Here is a 23,610-nt window from a genome sequence, read left to right as displayed (position 1 = left end):
ATGTTCCCTGCGAGGCCGTTAGCGCTCTGTCACCAGCCAGCTAGCTGCCTCGTTACTGCTATTAGAAACCAATTGATAGGTAATAGTAAAATATGATAGCACACTATCCAGGAAATATGGACTGTGGTGGAAAGGTGAGAAGACAAGCGACGGCGGGCAGTGCGGCGTGAGAGCGAGCGACCGCGCCGTCCACCCCATGAACCCAGAGGAGTTGGTCCAAATGTGGGGCAACTCAAAGGAAAAGAATGTGTGTTTTGTCAGTGCAGATATATGGTTGTTGGGAGTTTCGAGTGCCGTCAGATCAAGTGAATTGTGGGTAACCGCTGGTCCCAGCTCGTAGCTGTGTTATTGTAGGAAACACCCCCCTCCCCCCCGCCTCCAGCACGTCATTTCAAGATTTTCTGTCTGTTTCTAGGAGAAGAGCAAGTGTGTACGGTCTGTACGGTCCCTGAACGCCTCACCAGTGCTTCTGCTGCTGTGAAGCGAACACAATGCGAGGTGGTCCCGTGCGTGGTAGGCCTGACAACAAGAACAGGGGAAATATCAGATATCAGGCAGATTGTATATAATTCGCAGGCGTCACGGCGACTAAAAATCTGATGTTTAGTGACGCTCGTGTGTTATCTGTGCATGGGATGGCGAAGTGAGGAGATACAGTTTCTGTTCTCTTAGTCATGGATGGGAAAAGAAATCAAATCAGTGTCAAAACAGGGATATTCTAGACCTACTATGCAGAACATTGTTCTTAATCAATTAGAGTCAGATGTTTTCATTTAGATATATTTTATTTCTGCTCTGGGCATCGATTCACATGATTTAAATTAAAATCACACTGGTTATCAGTCAAAGGCAGTGTGCTTCCTGCTTCCCCACATTCATCAAGCCCAGACAAGTTTGATCTTGAGTATACGCTCCGTCCCGGCCAATAAAGAAATACAGCGCTCCCCGAAGAATCGCAGATTTGTCCGCGATGAAATCTCCAGGCCGGGTTCTAAATATTTGCCGGCGCTGTATTTGTGTGAGCGTTTCATTAACGATCAGAGCTGACAAACACACACACCCGTTGACCCCAGTCATCGTGGGAGAGCCTGAGACAGTAGTGTGTGTTTAGTGTGTATTTGTTGAAAACATAAATTCCTCACATGAGGGATTGATGTCATCAATGAGACGATTGCAGTGGAAATGAATCTGGCGTGGTGAATGCTCTCCATAACCGACGCCTCCGGGCTCTTATTTAAGGCCCTGTCAGAACTTGAAAGTGTAATTGATACAAATTCTAAAGTTTAATTTTTAAAGTTTACAGTCACAGAGGGTTCAGAGCTTCAGATTGTTTAAAAGTGCACTCACCCCCTTTTCATTAAAGCAGGATAGTCTGAAAACATTTGTTCATCAAAGGGTTGCTACAAATTAGACTTTTGAGCAACTCAATTTGAAGTAAAAGAAGATTTTTTTTCCTCGGGGGGGAGAAGGCAGAGTCTCGGCTGTGTTTGCGTTTAAAATATAAACTGGGCACAGCATCTGGCTTTAAAGATGCAGAGCCATACACTAAAAATGCAGGCTGCACGTGCCCTCCAAACTAAAGAGCACATCATGAAACCTTTGTGTCATGTTGTCTTTTAAATTGTTGTGTCTACTCTCTAACAGTTGAAATTAGCAATAAGGCTTTTGGAGGGACAGACGGGCGTGTTGTAAATCTGGGTCTGGTGAGAGTGGGTGGGGGGTGGGGGGGGCAGAGAGTCAGATATGGATGGCCAGAGCAGTGGAATAACATCTTAATCTATCCGAGAACTGAACAGTGGCTGGTCTGTTTTTTTGGAGCACGCTGTCTTGGATGACTCCCAAGCAGAGGGGCAGGGAGCAGAGCCATCTTCAGCTGCTAGTCACTAACATGGCAGTAATAAGGCAGTGATGACCCTCCCAGGACTGCCGGCCAACACTCCCTCTGCCTCCTATCCCTTCAGCACACACACACACACGCACACACACACACACACACACACGCACACACACACACACACACACACACACACACACACACACACACACACGCACACGCGCACACACACACACACACACACACACACACACACACACACACACACACACACTCCAGCAAGACACGCAGCACAGCGTCGCGTCTCTCTCTCTCTCTCTCTCTCTCTCTCTCTTTCTCTCTCTCTCGCTCTCTTTCTCTCTCTCTGTCTCTCTCTCTCTTTCTCTGTGATATATTGACTTCCCTGCTCGCGTACCAATTTCCATTTATTTTAAATGAAACTTAATAGTGCGCTGGAAAAAAAACACAGCAAGACAATCGGTAGGTTAAAACGCCGGGGCCCTGCTACTGTACCAGTGTGTTTACACGGGGACGTACAGACCTGGATTTGAAAAAAAAAAAACATTCAAATGTGTGACATTAATTTATACACGTGGAATTGATGAGGGCAACACAAAAGCAAGAGCTGGAGGACTAGTTAATAAACCTTAACGTGAATGCAGACGCAAACCTGTGCTCAAGGGAAACAAATGAATGAATGAATGAATGAATGCACCTGTTGCAGAAGCAGAAAGCAGACGTGTTCTTGTCTGTTGCTGCAGCATCCATCACTCACATGCAGCGGCACAGGAAGTCAAATATATATATATATATATATATATATATATATATATATATATATATATATATATATATATATATATATATATATATATCGTATGTGCTTTTTAAACAATCAAGCCTCTGCAGCTGAACAGCATATCAAGCTGCACTCGCAAAGAAATAAAAACAATTTGCATCAAAGTAACGTGAGAAACAGTCATTCGTGTGAAAGGGGGGGCGACCGACGGAAACGGGCATCGTCGCCTCTTTAACAGCACACGTCTCTAATCCCTGATCGGTGTCGATCTGTACAAGCTGCTTTTGCGTGGCTGCTTACATGTATGTGGCGCCTGCGAGAGTACAACCCTCGCCGCTGTGCATTGTTAGAAATTTGCATGCTTAAGTCCATATGGCAACTTCCTTTTGACCTGCTTTCCCATCCCCGATGCATTGTCAGGCCTGTCAGCCGATAAAGAATCACTTGACTTGCTATAACAAGTTCAAAAGGAGCTGATGACGCGCTGTTGATCCATGGAGAATCGGCAAAAGGAACACCCCTACTGCTTGCTGCTATCACTCCCATAGAGATAGCCATATTATTGATGGGGAATGGTTATGCAAATAACTTAGGGGAGGAAAAGTTTTTTTTTATTTTGGAAAATGTTCAAAAAGAAAAAAAAGAAAGAGGGGAAAAAAGAATTTAATACAAATCACATTCATTATGCACTATGAAAATTTGATTCTCATGCTGCTTCTTTAAACGGTTATATTCAGTTTGGAGGGTCTGTTATGGAGGAAGATGTGCTTTGTCTGGGACGAGGAAGAAAGCAGATATTTAGGCTGTGTATTAATGTCCCATAACCTACACACACTGCAAGTACACACACATTGTGAAAACCTATCTTTTAACAAACTAGAAACAATGTTTAGTGGGAAAAAATATAAAACTAAGTTGACGAATATCTTCATATGCAAGATTATGCTCACTGTTAATATAAGATATTTAAATTTTTAAAAGAAAAGAAAACGTCTACATTCATGCAACAGTGTAAAATAAGAAGTTGTGAAGTTGTGTGTTGTTATTTGTTTATTATTTAATTTTCAGCTAATTCCCAAATCTGATTTGGAATATAATACGTCCAATATGATGGAAGGTGCTGATTATTTTCATGTGCTCCTTGTCACAGTGACCATTTAAACGTCTCCTCTGTCTCTGCCTCGCTCTTCCTGACACATACAGCATGGCTCAAGTGGCGTGGAGGAGGGGGGGGGGGGGTGGAGGGAGGGCGGCGGTGATGGCGGAGTTGGAGGGTGGGGTGGTGGTGTTGGTGTTGGTGGGGGGGGGGGGTTATGAATATGACCCTGAGATATTCCATTGTGGGCCCATGTCCGGTTCTGAGGACATTTGATAGCATCTCAGTCAGTGGTATTAATGTGTCTCTCGGTTCGACATTTTGAATAATCGGGGCTGTCTGCCGTCATCCTGCCACTAGCTGTCAGCAGCACCGTCTGTCTGTCTGTCTCTCTGTCTGTCTGTCTTATCACACTCCTTTACTCATGCACTTACATTATAGAAAACAAGCTGTCCGTGCAAGAGAGCACTTGATACTTTTTTATTATTACCAAACCGTTCCCATAATTACCCCATAATCATTATATAATCCTATAACAAAGCCTCTATTGAAGCCCTGTCTTTTGTCAGCGATGGGATACTGAATCTATAATTGCATTATTCAGTCTCTTCCACCCCTCTATAGACGCACAATATATCAAAACCATCATGCAGGGCAGGTTTTAGTAGCGAGAAATACTTCGGCCTATACGGGACGTCTCTTTTGTCGTTTTGGGTTTTTACGCATCGCCAAAAGTTGTGCCAACTTCAAGTTCGGGGTTCATACTGGATATAGAGAGCGAGACACGCACAAACATATACATGTCTATGCATTTTTAAAGCATTTTCTGCTTCTCATTCCGACTGGGCGCTTCGAAACGTCTTCAGTGATGTGCGTAAAAACGCCTAATGGACTAGTCACATTATCGATATATAATTTCTAATAATTACTCCGCATTGTGCTCGCAGGCAGCAAGAATAAATCATCAATACATTGAGAGAAAGAGAGGGGGAGAGAGAGAGGGAGCAAAAAAGGCAAAAGCGAGTTTATGAGGAGCGTTTGTATGCATGGGGATTGGCAACACAACGGGGCTTATTTACATTAAATACGCCACAAGGTTACAGTGCAGATAGATGAGCGTCATTTTTATCACTCATTACTTCTCTTAAGCGGTGACTGACGCTCGGGACGCGCGGGAGGCAGCGCTCGTTTATCCTGGAGTTTGCTCTTTATTTTTATTCCAGCGCGAGGAGAAGAGGGCGGAAAAAGACCCGAGACAGTTGACTTTAAAGGTAAGGAATTTTACTTTTCTCGGGGGTAATTTAGTGACCCGAGGTGTCTTTGCTCGCTCTGGGCTTTTTTCCTCCGTTCAACGCGCCGTGTCGACGCGGCGAGGCTGCCCGCGTGCGAATGCTTATGTACAAGAGGGGCAGATTTTTTTTTTTTGTTGTTAAATAAAACAGTTTATGGGCAGTTCAAGGTCAGAAACAAACTAAGGTGGTCGGAATTTAATCCAGCCGAGGCACCAGAGGGGGGGAAATATATAACGCCGGGGGGATTATTTCTTTAAACGAGGTTCCGCTCACCGCTGGGCTCATCAGCTGCTTTTTTTATCCCCGCGAACAGCGAGTACCGCAAGACCCGGGTTGAATCCAGCCAGTCGTCTCCGCTTTCTACAATGGAGTGCCTTCTTCTTAACGGTACAATGCGTTTCACCTACCAGATAGGGGGAGTCCAAGCTGAGAGATGAAGGGAATATGCTGATGCCTGGGCGATCGACATCAATGCACGCGCTTTACCATTAACCGAGCGCCGACTTGGAAGGGACAGGGGGGGAAAAAAGAGAGAACAGAGACAAGTACTAAAAGCTTGATTTTTTTTTTTTCCTGATTTCAAACTCGGGATGCGCGGCAGCGAACAGCTGTAGGGACGGGATCGAGGAGCGGACTGAGCTGAACAGGTCCGGAGCGCACTTTTCAACACCCCCGTCCTCCGAAAAGAATATGATCCGCTCAAATCATATGGACATGCCTCATTATTCAATGAGCACTATCTCGCACGACGCGTCGTTCACGCACAGGAGTTAGCCGGCGCTTCGCCAGAATTTAAAAGGTAAGAAGTGCGGGGCTTCTAGCGCGTGAGTGGGGCTTTGCTGGATCGCTTTGAGTGCGAGACTCGCTGTGAAGTCAGTTTTTTCGGGGGTAGGATTTTGAGCTTGTTTGTGTGGGAGCGTCGCAGCGGGGGCTCCTGATGTCTCCCCGATCGTGATTAGAAAATAACAGAGCAATTATCCGTAGCGAGTGATGATCGTAAAAAAAAAAAAAAAACGGCGACGGAACAGCAGCTGGGACCAGAGCGCGGACCGCGGCGCTCGACACCTTGCAACTCAGCGCGTCATAAACTATTATTTTAGTCAATGGGGGGGGGGGGTGGAAAGGGGACGCGGTGCGTTTTTGTTGACACGGACGTCGCACGTTTTCCGCGGCGGCCGTTGTGCGCGAGGAGCGATCGGGCGCTCCGCTCGGCGAATAACTGCGCATTCGGATCGGCGACTTTCAACCCCCCCCCCCCCCTCCAGAAGTCCGGCCGTGTTCCCGTTAGAGAGCGTGCACGGGCAAACTTTTTCTTCTCGGCTCCCGAACACTCGTGCTCGAAGTGTGCGTGGAGGCGGCCGAAGTTCACGCGGGGGCTCGCTACCGTGTGTCAAAAGTTGTGAGGTGGGAGAGGAGCCGGTGAGACCTGCCATTTTGTGCAGCGATCGACGTCTTATGAATAAGCAGTTCCTGCATTATGCTTTGTGGAGACGTTATGATGGCATTCAGACGTGTGTGTGTGTGTGTGTGTGTGTGTGTGTGTGTGTGTGTGTGTGTGTGTGTGTGTGTGAAGGGGGGGGGGGGTGTATATGTCATATGTGCAGACTCGCAGCGGTGAACTTGACATCCTTTGGCGAAGCGGTGTCACTTTTGGTGACGGGAACACTCGCTGTTGGTGTTTTTTTATTAGGATTAAAAAGTTAGACCGGGTTCGCTCGAGCCTGAACCCGGAGCCCGTGAGTAAATCGCATTTTTGGAACAGGTCGCTTGTGTTTTTGGACTTTATTCAGTCTCGACACACGCGTGTCCCGCGGGTCGAACGGACGCGTCCCGCGCGCCGCGAAGCCGCCAACCCGCCGAACGATTGAATTCCCACGCCGTGGCTCAGATGTCTGAATTTGGGGCTCGCGTGACGGCTCTGCGGTGAATTATCAGTAATATGTGGCGCTGAGGGATGCGGCTCGTGCGCTCGTTTAAAGCCCCGTCCTCGCCGCGCGCCTCGGAGCGGGGAGGACCTTGTCCTGGAACTCGAGTTTGACCCCTGAGTGATCTGACGAGCCACTTCCAACAACAGCTCCCAGCGCTGCACAATGGCCACGAAGACACATGACATCCTTCTTAAAATACTCAACAATGTCTATCACGTTGCCCCCCCCCCCCTGTTTCTCTAACCTTCCCTGAAGTTTTCTTGAGCCACGAAAAAAAAAAAGAAAAGAAAAAGTTGCCTCTTCCTCAGATTCATTGTGAGAGAAAAATGGATAAATAGATGTACTGTGCGAGTTGAGATGCTGTCATTGTTTAATGGTATGCACAGGGCGGATATTATGTCTGAAATAGTGTCTGGGCGTAAACCCTTTTGTCAGCTCCTTTCATTCTCTTATTAGAGATGAAAAAGCAAATGTATAACTGCCCCCCCCCCCCCCCCCCCCCCCCCAACCACCAGCACCAGCACTGCTGCTGGTGACAACCCAGGCTGCCTCGCAGACCTGCTCGCCCTCACCGTGCATCTCTGCTGCTGCTGCTGCAGGAGAAAATGTTGTCATTCGCGTCGGGTGAAAATATCTGGGAAGAGTCGACGTGTTCAGGTGGAGGCCTTGTTTTGCGGACCGGCCTGTTGAGAGAATTTCTTTAGTGAATTTGATGCCAAGGCCTCAGTGCGGCGCAATTTATTTAATATCAATCCGACATACTTGAGATTTTTCTGCATTCATCACTATCATTGTCAGGTTACATTCTAATAATATGTACGTCTAACTTGTTAATTATCCGCGTTGTTGTCATTAAAATTCTTGCAATTAAATACGCAGGCATTATTTATCTTCATCTCATGGCAAGTCAAATGGATACATTTACAGTTTGGAGATGTTTTATTTTGAAGTCAGAGTGAGATTTATTACAGCAACACACACACACACACACACACGTACGCGTGCGCTTTCTGATTTCCTCGCGCTGCAACTTTCCGGCCGACAGAGCTCAAAATGTGTTTCTCGGGAGCCAGCTGATCTCTGCGTTAGTTCCTCTCCCACCTGTGCCGGCGGCGGCGTTGCCGAGGGGCCCGCTGGCCGTGACCGTCTGCGGCAGTGCACATCCTCTCAGCTGCAAACGAGAGGGAAGGGAGTGATGAGGAGAGGAGGAGGGAGAGGGAGAGAGAGAGAGGGCGAGAGAGAGAGAGAGAGAGAGGGTGGCATGCAAAGGATGGCATCAAATGAGTCCTCTTTTCACCAGGCTGTCAGTCAGTCAGCCACTGGGTTCACCGTGGAGTAGACCCACTCGACTGAAGCCGCCGCCGTTGTCAGCCGCGACGCACGCGGAATTATTTGCACGTCGACGTGTGCACGATCGGATTTTTGTAGCAAAAAAACCCCAAAAAAACCAAACGGGATGAAAAATCACACAGTCGTTTAACAAACGCACATAAAGGAGCGGCGGCGCGAGAAGTCACCCCAGCGCGTTGCATTAAAAAAATAAATAAAAGTCCCCAAGCAAAACACACAGATCCGCGGCTAAGTGGTCGCACGGGGCGCCTAACGCGGCAGCACCGAAAATAAGGACGTGCAATCAAGTGGATAAAACATCCTTCAGATGAACCTGAGATGCGGCTTCAGCGACGCGGTGCAGCCGGAGAGACGAGCGGCCTCGCCGTGGCTAGCTGAGCCCCTTCACATGTAATTATACAGGAGCGGGCTCCAGCGGTACCGGCTGCGAGGCCCGCTGGGACCGGGGCGGCGCTGGGCCGGACGGATCAGGCCAGCTCTGCTCATCAGCCGGCCATTCACTGATACAGGCTCTGCTCCGCCGCCCGGGTCCTGATCCGCTCTCGCGTCAGTCAGGCAGCAGGGTGAGGGCGAGGCGGCAGCGTGTTTGTGTGTGTGTGTGTGTGTGTGTGTGTGTGGGTGGGTGGGTGGAGGTGGGTGGGGGTCTTTAACACACAGGCGTTAAGTCTGGGTTATGCCTTGTTGTTCCGTGACCTTGGTCTTTAGAGTTCAAGCCAAAGAAAGGACTTGCAGCTACTGTCTGAGGCAACAAACTGACACACACACACACACACACACACACACACACACACGCACACCAGCACAGCGCACGGCAATCGAAGTCACTGACTCGTATGTGGGATGTGAAGTCGAGGAGGGATCACCCTGACCGCGAACACATCACACGCTAGATTACACGCATCAGACACAAATCTCAACGAGACTTGTATCATATTTGTTTGAATCTCTGTCATCAAAAATGTTTGCTGATTAGTTTTTCACCGCCACCGGCCCACAGGGTGTGACGGCCAACTTTTATGAAGACAAATTATGTTTATTCCTCCGCGGCGATAAATCAGAGAGGGTTCCGTGAAGCCAGTGCTGCTGACCTGTGCTCAGCATCAGACACTTTTAGGATCTCATCTTGACCATATTTCCTCCAAACCATGTGTTGCACGTGAAATATAAAAGACGTCATCAGCTACATTTACGTCTGATTTATTTAACCTGAGCTGTGAGTTTTTTTTTCTGAACCATCTTTCACTCTTCTCTTTTGCTGCGAGAGCTGGAATAAGACCAATAAGGGGGGGGGGGGGGGGGGGTGTAACAGTAGGGTGGATGGGATGGAGCGGCGCTGGCGGGGGGACTCGCGCACGTCAGTTTGATCTAAGAATAAAGAGTGTGGGGCCGATGAGGCGCTGACAGATACGGGCTTGACTAAGTCTTCTCGTGCCCGGGTGCCGTCACGAGGAGCGTCTGCTTGTCTGAGGAGCCGGGGGCTGACGGACGGGTGGGGCGGAGGTGGAGGGGGGGAGGTAAAGGAGTTGTCCGAGCGAGAGGTGGGCGTGTAAATGTCCAGGTGACACGTTGGCTCTTCCCTTTCTCTCTCTCATAGCTGTGGAAAAAGACGAATTCAAGCATCTTATCCTCACAAACCCCATAATCTGCCCTCTTTGTTTCCCCTAAATTGAGGCCCCCCTTGGCATTAAGGCATTATTTATCTTTGGCTTCAGTTTGGTATGTTTTTGTTTGTTTTGTTTTGTTTTTTTCTCCCCCGAAGTTCGTTAGCATTTGGGATTTAAGGATGCGTCATGCAATGTCAGGTTTTCCCTTTTGATGTGTCGAACGGCGCGGCGTTTTCAGCCGTGTCATTTCCCGCAGAAAACAGCTTAACACAAACAGCCAAGCGCACATCAATCAGAGGTCCTGAAGCAGAGAATTGTTACTGCTTAGCATTCAGCCATGCTCAGCTAACACACTGGTAAATACCTCCAGTGTTCATGAGACGGAAGGTGTGTGTGTGTGTGTGTGTGTGTGTGTGTGTGTGTGTGTGTGTGTGTGTGTGTGTGTGTGTGTGTGTGTGTGTGTGTGTGTGAGAGACAGACAGGTTATGTCTATTTCCCACTTCACATATCATCACTGACTGAATCACACATGTCATTCCTGCTCTTTAGCTGCTCTGCCTCGGGGATGTGACCTCTGTAAACTTCCCAGACCTCTGCTAATGAGCACGCCAAAGTAGCACAAGATGGAGAGAGAGAACGACACAGAGAGCAAAAAAAAAAAAAAAAAAAGGGAAAGAGAAGAAGAGGAAAAAGGAGGGTGTGATGATGCTGAAGAGAACTCCTGCACCTTTAATTATGATCAAGAGGTTTCCACCAAAGGACTGAGCCGTTGGAGTTCTGTTGCGCTCGTAAATCTGGCCCCGAATGCCGTATATTGTGTCGAACGATTACTGTACACCATTATAGTGCATATTCAACTGCCTCTCCAGTACCTGATTTGCATAATTGGATCTTTAATGAAACTTGCCTTGTGGAACAAAAAAATACAAAAAGAGAGATGGAAAAAAAAAAAACAGGCGGTTTTGGCGTGAGGGTGGAGGGGGCGGGGAGAGGAAAAAAAAGACAGTATAGACGAACGCCCCCCCCAAATGTTACTGGAAATAAAAAAAAAGGAGGGAGGGAGGGGGGGGGGGGGGTTCTAGTGACCTGCTCTGGCCCGGGTGCCCACACGTCAGCAGCACTGCTACAAATAGGATGAGAAGTGACTGTGAAAGCTGTACATTCCCCGCCAGGTCTCGCGGGTTAGGACTACAATAGTGGGATATTCTCTCGCCCGAGGGGGATTTCAGCTCCTCTTCTATCGACACTCATTGCACCAACTTGTTACTCAGGGAAGATGGCTCTTTTGTGGAGGAGCCGAATCCGTGTTCGCCTGGTGGAATTCCTCCCTTGCAAATATTTTGACAATGCCTAATCAGCAGCCTTTTTTAAAAAAATTCTCCGTTCTCTTTTTTTCTGTGTGTGTGTGTGTGTGTGTGTGTGTGTGTGTGTGTGTGTGTTTTGAAGAGGTCAGAGCTTCCCTTTCTAGTAATAATTTGTCTTTTTCACAGTTTTATTTATAGGCTTTTTATGCCTAATATTTAGCGCTCTCTGTCCGTGACACTTTGTTTGTGTCTGAGTCGTGCCATCCATCTAATAGCTTAATTAAATTCCAATGTGTCCTGCTTTTCTCTGCCTTCACGAGGCGAAGGTTAAAATGCTCCTAGTGCCAGTTTCACGCCAACGCCAGAGACGTGGATAATAGCTGCTTATTTGTCCCGCTTGACTGAAGGATCTGTTGTTTAAAACAGAATAAAAAGAAACATTCTTTTTTATTTTTACTTGTCATGAGATGGACTATTAGGATGCTCCCCTGTTTCAGTCCCTCATTGAATAGTGGGACAGGTGTCTGCTAATGGAGCAGACGCCTGGTGCTTCGCGTAGCCGCCTGCAGCCAATGGTTCCCCTTTCCTCGCCGCCACTCCACGGCCGTGGGAGTGGATCATGTGTCAAAGCGGTTTACAGGTGGCCTGCGGGGCAGCGGCTCTAGAGGGGTGGAGGCGAGGCGGCCGGGGTTCAAGTGCCTCCGAGGCTCCGACGGAGCTGAACCGAGCAATCGCAGCTTCTCAGAGGACCCTTCAGAAGCCTCCTTATCGCAGTCCTCGTTCCAGCGCCTCACTCATCCTCCTTCTTCCTCCTCTGCCATGGCCTTTGTCATCATCTGCCCACTTCCTCTCTGTCGCTATCTGGCTCCCCGCTCTTATCTCTCGTTTTTCATATCGCCCTTGATTACAGCAGCCAACCTCTCCGTTTGTCAGATCTTTGCTGGGCTTCCTCCTGAAGCGGACCCTTAGTTCCTCATTGGGGGCCCGTCCCATGAGCGACGCTTCCCCTCAAAATGTCTTAATCTTTAAGTCGTAGTGGATCCACACACTTGTCTTTCAACTTTGTGCAATTAGAGCTCAGGAAATAATTCATGGAAAAAGACACAACTTTCATGTCATTTCCTGGAAATGGAAACCAGATTACCACAGTGTGGTGTTGGGAATAAATAAATAAAACTATTAATAATAATGCTTTTAGGAGTATATTAATGTTTTACCTTTTTGTTTAAAATCCAACAATCCTGACAGCCCCGACAGTTCAGTTTCAACGGCGTCAGCCTCCGAAGTCTGAGTGGACGGATTCAGTGTCCCGCGATGCTAAAAGTGCTGCCTCAAAACAATATTACACCTCCACGTATTCCAAGAACTCACCTGGGAATTGCGGACGAGTTTTTTTTTTTTTTTTCACGTGACATTTGGCAGTCGGAAAATATTCCTATTAGTCTGCAAAGTATAACATCCCCCCCGAATGTTACATCCAAGAGTGCAAAGAGATAAATAAAGAGTAGGCAGAGCGATGACAGGACGGAGTGGGGGGTGGGGGTGGGGGGGGTTGTACTTAGGGAGCAGAGTGAGATGATGTACTTAACGGTATCTGTAGGCTTCCTTCTGAACAAGCTGCTGCCACAGATCCTGGGAGCCTGCGTTGATAAATTCAGTTTGATAAAAGTCACTGAAATGCCGGCCTGTCTGCACACCTCTATTAAGCGCCGGTACATTTGTCACAGCCAGTGGAAGTCAACCAAAGGGTTTTAATGTCACATCAGGCTGAATTAAAGAATCAATCGAAAGCCCTGAAAGGTTTAGGTTTTTATTCCAAGTGACAGTGGTTGTGCAGCTGTGGCTGACGCTAAATATTACTGAGCTCCGGTTATCAAAGCGGTCGTTTTACATTTTGTATTCAGGGATTTTTATGATTATTTGTTACTCAATTTAGACTGTGTGATCATTTTGCATCTGATGACTTTGAGCAAAGGAAGGCACGCTCGTCTGTGTGTGCGTGTGTGTGTGCGCGCTCGTCTCACTTCTGGCATTATTTTTCTAATATTTTTTTTAATCAAGAGAAATTAGATCTATGCTGCATTAATCATCCAGCCTTCCTTAATATAGCAAACTGAGGGAGCAGTTTAAAGAAGGCTGCATTTAAAAAAAACACACACACAACTTTCCCCCTGAGAAGCCCCTTAATACCACATTACTGTTCTTCATTTATGCAAAAGTAAATAAGTAAACCCAAAAGGCAAATGAGCATTCCAGGCATTTAAACACACAGCCTTCTGTAAAAGCCTGGCGCAGCCGTGACCGCGTCTCTGAGGCGTAGCTTTAAAAAAGTAAATACATGTCTCCCTGTTTATTCTTGCCCTTATTTGAGGGCAGGTTATTCAAAGTTAGTCATTTTTTTTATTTTAATTTTCTGGAACATCCCTGCCATAACACAGCAAACAGTCTGTGTTAAATATCACAGATTATTAGTCACGTTTAGGGAATGTAGAAAAATTGGACGAGGTTGAGGTTCTTTGAGACAGAATTCCTTAGTGCTTCTGAACTCCAACCAGCTGTCAGCTGCTGATGAAAACGCTAATGATAAGTGTGAACTTAATGAAATTCATCCGAAAATATTTGATCATACCTCCTCTTCCTCGCCTTTCCTTCTTCTGTCCGTGCTCAAAATCAGTTAATCCCACCTGGTGTTTTACCTAATTAGTTAAAATACACCAGCACGCACACGTGCGAACCTGCGATCAGTTAAGTGCCTTTGCTCGCCCGAACCTGTCAGTCTTCCATAAAGTGTTGTTCAAGGTGGGAGGTAAATACTATTTATCTATTATTTATCTGTGTTATTACCAGGGTTGAATATGAAAAGAGGGTTGTATGATGAGGGAGAATTCCCCCGACGCCTGGCTTTTTCCTTTAATACCCCTTTTTAAGTCGTACGACGCGCTGGCACCCACTCTGAAAGAAAAATAAAACCCTTAACAGATCACCTGCTATTTCCGACAATTTTCTTAAATCACCTTTTTTTTTCAAATTTCTATTTTCAAACGCCCCCCCCCCCCCCCCCCCCCCCCCCCCCTCTCTCCAGCCCCCCCCCGCCTCCTCTGCGCCTTCTTCGAACTCTTTTGTTTTCATCCCTGTCTTTTTTGTTATTATTATTATTCTTGATCGTGAGCTGCGCTTGTTTTCTTCGCCTAAGAACTGCATTTTGTCTCTTTTGTTGTGTCGTTCACACCAATCGTAGTACCGCGGAGAGAGTTAAGTGGAAGTGCCGGGGCCCGGACTGTCAGATCTGCAGAGAGACACAGAGAGAGAGAGAGAGAGAATGAGGAAGTGGGGGCCCTGGTAGCGTTTGCATCCATGGTGTGGTTGATGACACTGATATGCTTGTAAGATGGGAGTGAGTTCTCACCTCGAGTTTCTTCCCAAAAACCGAGGGGTCACTTTGAGCAGATTCCCCCATCCAACCTTCTGTCGCTCTGTGGCGTCCAACAAAGAAAGAATAGTGAAAGGACGCCGACGACTTGAGCCACGTTCCGAGTTAAACGTGGGCCGGCGCGTTGAACGTCGCGGGACCCGACGCCACGGGGGCCTCGGGCTAATTGATGTGGTCTGGCCACGAAAAAAAAGTTGGATCTGATTCATTGTGCAGTGTGATCTGAGCTAGCGAGCTGATTCACCGGCCAATTAGGGCCGCGCTCGCTCGCCCGCTGTATGACGATGTAATGTCGACGTCCGTGGTCATATATCATTGTCTCACAGCAACCCCTGCCCTGCAGGGAACCGGTGAAAGTCTGTTTGGACTGTTTAGGCTTAACAGTGCTCTATAAAATGGCACCTCAGTATTATTACTGACATTTTGTACTAGCCACCTACTTCGGGTGTTATCACACCATTCGGTGACTGTTATTATCAGCACATGAGCTAATAGGTGCCTCCTCTATCTACCAGTAGAATCAGTGCGGTGCTATTACTGCATGTGCACCAGTCACGTGTCGTAAGGGATGCAATAATACATGCGACGTGATAGCTCGCCATAAAAGCTACGATCTTAAGTGACTCACACAAACCATGGGGGCTGACGCGATGGACCAGACCCAGATGGATGTTACTGCTTACGAGGTGTCGCCTATAGCCACGTTCGTGCCCGTCTCTACTGTACTGTGGCTGTAGCTGTCGCCTAATTAACACGCTTATTGATGATGCCCACCTACTGTCCTACTGGTAGGTCAGCAGGCACGCCACTGAGCCGTGATAACAGCCATCCATTGGCCTGACAACTCACCGGGGGGAGAATTACTTTTAAACAATCGTTTATTGGAATGGAAATATTGTACTTGTTGAGAAATTGGAGGTTTGTGCTTTAAAACAAACTGGATGTTGCTTAATAATGTGGGACGTAGAGATAAGCATGCTTGGATTGTTTAATTTAGAGCGTGCTAACGTTAGCAGTTAGCTTAAAGCTAATTGTTGTGTTGAATAACGAAGGTTCCGTACTTTTCTACAGCCTAAGGGGAAGTCTTTGCACCGACTAGAATCAAATCCTTAGACTTGAATTTTCAGATTTGTCTCCATGAAGGCCAATAATTGATTTAAAAATGAAATCAGACCTAAAAGTAAAGAAGGGTCAGAGCTATCCTCTTAGCCTGGCGCTAAACTTAAGGGATCACTTTGTGCACAGCACAGTAGCTCACGGACTTATTGCCCTCTTCTCGTCTCGGCTGAGCATGTCCACACGTCACCGCGCGTGTGACCGCCCCGACCAGAACCTGCTCTTCCACAGGAAGTTCTCCAGCTGTGTGCTCATATCCTCCCGAACAGTCCTCACGCCGCCCACCCACCAACAGGACAATCTCACGGTAGAGCTGCTTCGGAATCAGGATCTGCGAGGTTTGCTCCACATATCTGACGTTGCGGTCGAGTTTATTTTTCCCCTCGTGCCTCGAAGCCTCCGTCTCTCTGATTGCTGATCGGCCCTCGAGGGCTTTGAGGCGCTCCCGCTAGATCCCTGTGATTAGAGTAAACGGCTTCCCCCCTGTGCGCCGGAGATCAGGCTCCGTTCGTGGGGTGGGAGCGAGGTGGACTCCGGAAGGTGAACAGCGGCGAGGGACGGGAGCTTGAGGGCCACGGAATTTCTGGAGGGAGAAAGAATATGTTGGGAAAATTAAATACCTGTTAACTGCTAATTCGATCTCTGGTCAATGTGAAAGCCAGTGAGTGACAGGACGCTGGATGTCTGCGCGTGTCATACGTGTCAGTGAATGCACCGGCGTCAAGGTAAAACACGTCGCCAAGGGTTGTTAGAAACATTAAAGTGTAACTGATAAATGATTGCGGTTCTTGGCAATCAGTCTTTCTCCAAACAGTGCGAAGGTGGCATCCTCCTCCTCCTCCTCCTCCTCCTCCTCCTCATCATCATCATCGTCATCGTCATACTCAGCAGGTTTTGCTCAGGCCTGCTGTAGGGAATCACCTCTCCAGGCAGTGTATCAGACATGTGTAAGCCCTCGGGTGCTAAATCCTCAGACACTGCTTCTGACTGTAAGAAGTGTCCTTCTAACAATCCCTGTGACGCTGTCGTGCGCATGTGTGTGTCTCTTTTTGGGGGGGGGGTAGGCGGCAGTTGAGGTCAGTCTCCTTCTCAACACCCCTTTTTCATCCAATTTCTGTGGCTGCGGGCGGCCGCTCGCCGCGCTTTTGTTGCCGGAGGTAATCTGTGAAGTGATCTTAATTATGGAGGTTCGGCCTGTTCCTCTTGCCCCCCACCCCCCTCTCCGCCGCTTCCCCTTCCTCTTCCCTCCCTCTCTCTCTCTCTGTCGCTCGTTTCATTCTTCCCCCTCTCTCTTTTCCTCTCTGTACATGCTTTTAATCAAACAGCGTAGTTAGCTCGTAATGAGGGCGAGGGGAGCACGTGCGCTTCTGCTTACACATGCTGCGAGGCTTCGAGGAGGAGGAGAAGGAGGAGGATGAAGTGAGCAAGGAAGGATGGGAAAGGGTGGAAAGACAAATGATTATACAGTCTCCATGACAGGTTTGTCAAGAAAATTATACGGCAGGCCAGAAATCTCAAATTTATTTTGAATCCTGCCATAACCCAAACTGAGTGGTATGAAAAGTGGGATTTGACTTTAACAAAAACAATAATAACTGTATCAATATTTTTGGATAAAGTCTATTAACATACATGCATTCACAGGTATAATTAAATCTTTCTGACCTTTATAAGCAGAACTGTCAAATTGGAAACCATCTGGAACCACATTTACATCATCCAGTGTATTTTGCATTAGTCTTGAACATAAAATATTACAGAACGTATACTAGATGTGTAACCACTTGTGTTGCTTTTAGGCCACTGGCACCAAATCTGATGTTGAATTCAGGATAAGTTAAAAGAAAAATCATACAGGAGTGAGAAAACTTGAGGATGAGGGAGGAGACAGCAGGAGAAAGGCAGGGAAGGGGGAGGAAGGGGCAAAGGGGTGGGTGGGTATTTACAGGGGGCGAGAGACAGGGGGGCGAGGGATCCATTACGCATAAACAGCCTAGGCATTGATGAGCCGATCCAACAAGGATTAGGCCAACAATCCTGATGGACACTGAAAAGGTGACCACATGGAGGGAAACACATGTGGGTGTGTGGTGCACGTACGCGCACACACGTGTTTGTATGTAACACAATAGCGCGCGCCACATGCCCTCATTATGATACCTCCCTTCTTAGCCATCTCCGCTCCCTCCTCCTCCTCCTCCTCCCAACGACGCTGCCGCCGCTCTTTAAGGGAGCATTGGGAGCCATTTCCAGGTCACGGCAAAGCAGAAAGGGCAGCAGCTGGGACATGAATGCCAATCAAGTCAGAGCCGCACTGCTTAGAGATGCTCTTTTTCCTTCATGTATGGGGAGCTTTTTTCCAGCTACTGTACGCTAACCAGTTTGGATCATTCTTTAGGATTTGTCCACAGGAAATGACGGGTTGCGTCACCATTGGGGAGCAAGATGCTGGTGTGTCTTTGAGCAGCAACTGAAACTAGTGCTGACATTAAAATCAAGTTGCTAAATTGTCACAATCAAAGTGAAAAGCGGGTTAAAAAATTGTTTGGGGACAGGCAATTTCAAGACCATTATGTTTGGTCCTTATTAGGAGCATTTTTCACCTCTTCTAATGTTTAGAGTCTATGAGATGAATCAATAATTAAACAATCTAGAATAATTACAATAATTAAGAAAATCTGAAATAACTGCTTGATTAATCAATGGTTTGATTGTCAGAAAGTTCATCTGCTTCAAAGCTGATGATTAATAATTGAAGTCATATTTGAAACAAATGCCAAAAAGTCACTGGCTTTCTACAGTCAATTTATATCTGAATAGAACGGAAGAAGTAGATGTTGGATTATTGGTTGTGCTATGATTTTGTGAGACTGTTGGAAACTTGTGAATTTATGCATTTGTAGCGCATGAATCATATACTGATGTTCTGTTCTGCGGATCGTACAGAGTGGTCACAAACACTGAGGCAGCGAACGCCTCACGAGGACAAGTGTGCCTGTGTGCGCGCGCGCCGCTTCCTTGTCGGCCTATGTGAGTGTTTGTGAATGTGCGTGTGTGTTACAGTGCGGCTGCTAATTCCTTCAGGGTCAGTGGGAGGGGCTGGGGGTTAAACGCTGTGAGAGGGGAGGTCAACAGTGATTAGCTGGCATTTGAACTAACGGCTGAAAGCTGCAGATGAGACAGGACGAAGGAGAGGGGGAAAGGGGGGGGGGGGGGGGGGGGGGGGGGGGGGGGGGGGGGGGGGGTGTGACCAGTTTGTCGAATTTGTTGAGATCTCTGTATATGCGTCTTTGTGCTGAGCTCCCCGCTGTTCCCCACCCGCCCCTCACCGTCCCTCATGTCCTTATATTATTAAAGGTTGCCTCCGTGCTTAAGTAAGGCAAAGCAGATGGCCCTTTTCATAAATCATGCTTATAAGATGATTATAGGCATCGCCGCCCACCATTTTCCTTCTCTTACAGTACTGTGGTGTTTATACTTTTCCTCAAGGCTTGATAATCTGGCTCTATTTTTTTAAACCGCAAAGATGGAGCCTGATTATTGCACTGACCAGAGAGAGAGAGAGGGAGAGGGAATGGCCACAGTTTGAACTTGAAATGCGGCCGAGAACCGAATCTTGAAGAAGACAAAGGTGACTCAAGTTCTCAAGTGAAAAACAGGATAGACACCCTTCCACGCTCTGCCTCTGCCTCGCTCCTCCAGCATCTCAGAATTACCCCCCACTTGTTATGTTTCTGAGCTTGGCGCAAAGTTCCACAAAACGGGGGAGAGACAGAAAGAGCGAGCGAGCGAGCGAGCGAGAGAGAGAGAGATGCAAAAGGAGGGGTGCGAGTGCATATGTGTGTGTTGGCTTGTGCCTGTGCCATTGCACTATTTCTTGATGTATGTACCATGTCAGGCAGTCATTGTCTCCTGGGTAAAGAATGATAGTTCAAATACCTAGCATCTCTCCCCTGGTGCTCCAAATGCTCGCCTTTGAAGTTTTTATAATCCATCTGTCATCTGCGAGCTGGGAGGGCACATGTTCTGTACCACTCAATTACCAAATTCCCTTTTTTGCCAGCTACAATGAGACGGGAAGCAAATAATATGGGTGACCCTGAAAAAAAAATAAAAAAAACAACAAGGTGGGCTACGAGGGGGTGAGTGGAGGGAGGAGGAGGGTGTTGTGTATAGCAAAAGAGTAGCGAAGGAGGAATTGCCTGAAATCCTGGGTTTCTGGTTTTCTCACGCACTTGATTGTGTCCCCTCACTGCCTCTCATAACAGGAGAACAAAGCCTGTTTGTTGTGGGTGGAATTCCTAAAATGCTTCCTACTGTTACAATTATGTAGAATTTGATTGAATGTGTATTGTTTCAAGGGCTTGGTGATTTTGATCATTTTTTTTTAAGTGCCTTAGATTGTTATTCCTCTTCCCCCACCAGCAGTAATAACCAGTCACCTCATCAAATCCCATTAGATATAAACATTTCATTTGCTTATAGGGCGGCGCGCTGTTGCGAGCGGCCAACGTTGAGCGACAAAAAACGACGGCGAGGAGGAAAAGAGTCGGTGTTTTGATTCTACATTATTCATTAGCGACGCTTAAAGACGCCGCTCTGAATGGCTTTTTGTCAGCAGCTGGATGGAGCATCTAATGAAGTTTGCCTCACTTCTTGGTGTTAAAATCGTCTTTAATTGGTGAGCGCTTTGTTGTGCGCCTCTTTAAAGCCGCGCCGAGGCGACCGGAGAAACTTCTGATAACCGTCTGAAAAATAACAACAGCAGCGGTTGCAAATTACGGCGCCGGAGCATATTTCATTTCCATACGCCACAGGGCCCCTTTTAAGGCGTCTACCTTTTAATTCCTCTTCATATTTAACACTCAATACAAAACAATAAAAGCCTCAGATCTCGGTGCCTGTATCCTCGTTTACATCGAACACCCCCCCCCCCTCCCCTCCTCGGCCCACATCTGAAAGCATCCTCACTGGGAAGATGAAAAGATTGTTTTGAGAAACTCAAAAGGAAATTTGACATTCTTTGGTTGCTTCTGAAACTTCCAATATTCTGCCGTAATTGCTTCATACACGTTATATATCTTCATTTGGGGGAACGGGGGAGATGAAGAACACGTCGGCTTCTTTCTTCCTGAATAAAAGGCAGCAGAACCCATCTGGTTGGGTGATCCACGGCTGGCCCTCTCGCGCTCATCGCTGAAATAATACTCCCTCTAATGACTCCCACATATTCTGAAATCTCCCTTTTGAAATTGGTCTTGGCAGATTATTTGCAGGTACTTGAGCTGCATCTGTTTGCAATTTTGCAAATGTGGAAGACTTTAATGCTGGGCAGGGGCGAGTACCAGAGGAGAGGCTATTTTAATCCCTGGGATAACACCGGCTGTCAGTATGAATGGGCCTGGCCACTGGCCTGCACCTTAACCTAAAGCCTGACTGGTTCCTCTCACAGCCACAAAGTGTTTGTCAGTACGGATGCCGCTTTATTCGCCATCCATACAGTGTCTATATGGTTATCGGGACGGTTTTATTCCGAGCCCTTAAGTTGATTGCAGGTGGTTATGTGTGAAGACAAACATGGAAAATATTCAAATAAAAGTGCCAACGCTTTGGTTCAATCCCCATAACAAATGTAACAAAGCTTTGTTATACAATCCTCACTTCACTACAGGTCGGAGTGATTCTGTTTGCTTTTAGAAAAGAGCACAGTTTAGTGGATTTGACTAAATGAAACACGTTTAATTTACATCACTTCTTAGAATGTGCTAAAGCAGAGGAATCTTCCCATCAGTATTAAACTAGTCTGTTTTCTCAGTCCAGTAAAGCTTTGCTGAACAGCGATGATCCAGTAACACAGTTAGAAAGTGTAATGTTAATGGGACAGGTTCTAATGTTTCCTGTAACACTTCTAGAGATTCTAAACTGCCTGATACACGATGCTCCTGATGCATGAATGGGAACAGAGTAAAACCACCTTTCAGCGTATATGAACCTCACTCACACAAAGCTTCGCTGGAAAAGGATGCAGCTTTGTGTGATGTCACAGATGACATCACTTCCTGTCTGTCAGGTGTTTGCGTCGTCCGGTGGAAAGTGCAGTGATCACTGAAGCTGAGCTAAAGCCCGAATCATTGTGACTTCAGTCCTTTATTATTTCAACCATGTGGTGAGCAGCTGACCAGCTTAAGACCTTCCTCGCCCCCCCCCCTTAAAACTGTAATAAGGTGCCCTTTGTCCCGTGGCAGAGTGCAGCGGTGTAGCTGAGCCCACCCAGCTGACTGTAATTGCATAGGTGGTTACAATTACATTAATTACATATTTCATCAACGCTGTTTATCCAGCACAAGGTAGAGGAAGAAGCCAAACTTTTAACTCTGCCTTTTGTTTTTGCATTTCTCCCCCCGTCTTCTCCCACCACCCCGGACCCCTGTTCTTTACCCCGCTCGCCCGCTCGCTCGCTTTCTCTCTCTCTCTTTTTTTTGTGGTTGTTTTATTAGGAGCGAGGGGAGGGGAGGTGCCAGAGGAGGAATTATGCTGAAAGTGTATGCCTTGCAACTTTTCCCCTCCCTGTTGGAAATGTTTATTTGAACAGTAAGCTCATGATTTGAATATTTGTAATCCATGCTTAAATTTACAGGCCAGATGAACTTTTTGGCACAGAATGGCAACCATAAGTAGGATTTTGAGAAAAGCTTTACAAAATTTTAAGCCATGTGCAAGGCTTATATAATTTAGAAGGGGGGAAATATGCACAAATAAAACAGGCTCTGTCTTACTTACTCTACACACGTAGAAAAAAACTGCATCATATGGCGCCTGATGCATATATGCATTGGTTGTGTCCTTTTGTCCTCTCAGAAAACAGACTCTGAAGTTAACAAGGAGCCGTCCGTGAACACTTGAAGCAATAAAATAGCCCCGGAGGCACATGCACTGTAGTAGTCCTCCTGCGCTGGATGTAAATTAGTGTACTCCATATTGACTTGTGCTGGTGGGGATGCCACCCATCTTGTAGGCTGTAAGGTGGGCGGGTTGCCCCGGTGAGTGGCAGAGAGCAATAGAGAAGAGGGGGAGCGAGAGAGAGAGGGGAGAAAGGTCGCTGAGGCGGGCAGAAAGCGAAAAGGAAGGCTTTCTTAAATGATGCTAATCAGTCCAGAGGGGCCTGGCCCTCTCTCCCTCATCAGCCTGCTGTAATTCAGATGTGCTGAGAACCTGGAATTAAATGTGTCACTGAGAGATGCTTGTGTGTGTGTGTGTGTGTGTGTGTGTGTGCGCGCGGGCCTCGATTTGCCTTTTGCCTTGCATCCACTTCTGTGTGTGTGTGTGTGTGTGTGTGTGTGTGTGTGTGTGTGTGTGTGTGTGTGTGTGCAGGGTGTTTAGGGGTTAAGTAGAACCAAATTAGTCAATGGGAGAACTACCAGCAGCAGTAGCTTTCTGTGTGGCTACTTCTCGGTGAATGTCAAGATGATTTAGCAGCTCTTCTGCTCGCCGTCTGTCTCTGAGCACTGGCCCTCCAATCACCGCTCTGGGCTGTCTGTTTTGTTGACTTTCATGCAACAAATGAATATTAAATCTGCATCTTCACACGCGCGAGAGGTTGCAGCGTGAAATGAGGGAGCTGCGAAGCCCAGACGTCCTGTAAGGTAACGCCAGCATATGGGGGACGAGGTGCCGGACTTTACTGTTACAACAGTGTGTTATCACAAGCGCGCAAGCAACACAAGAGCACGGCTGGCGAGAGCTGGACTCAATGTTCTGCTCTGATGCCGATCAGAAAAAATCTATTTTATACCATAACTTTTACAAAGTCAATGTTTTGCTCCTATCAAAGACCAACACACGAGCTTGGCCTAATTA

At 47.2% G+C, this 23,610-nt stretch overlaps 1 protein-coding gene across 5 annotated transcripts in view; it reads left to right on the top strand.

Annotated features, from left to right (window-relative positions):
* Positions 1–23,610, top strand: part of znf536 (zinc finger protein 536) — a 309,249-nt gene that overhangs the window by 115,923 nt on the left and 169,716 nt on the right. Inside the window, exon 1 of one of the 5 annotated variants that reach the window (XM_055507610.1) lies at positions 4,406–5,000. The exons of 2 other annotated variants lie outside the window; for them this stretch is intronic. The gene's annotated coding sequence lies outside the window, so the exon portion shown is untranslated. 2 more of the 5 variants (XM_029144074.3, XM_055507611.1) reach the window with 2 other exon arrangements.

Source organism: Betta splendens, chromosome 3 (assembly GCF_900634795.4).
Source record: "Betta splendens chromosome 3, fBetSpl5.4, whole genome shotgun sequence".
Taxonomy (NCBI): domain Eukaryota; kingdom Metazoa; phylum Chordata; class Actinopteri; order Anabantiformes; family Osphronemidae; genus Betta; species Betta splendens.
This window is presented reverse-complemented; position numbering and strand designations above follow the sequence as displayed.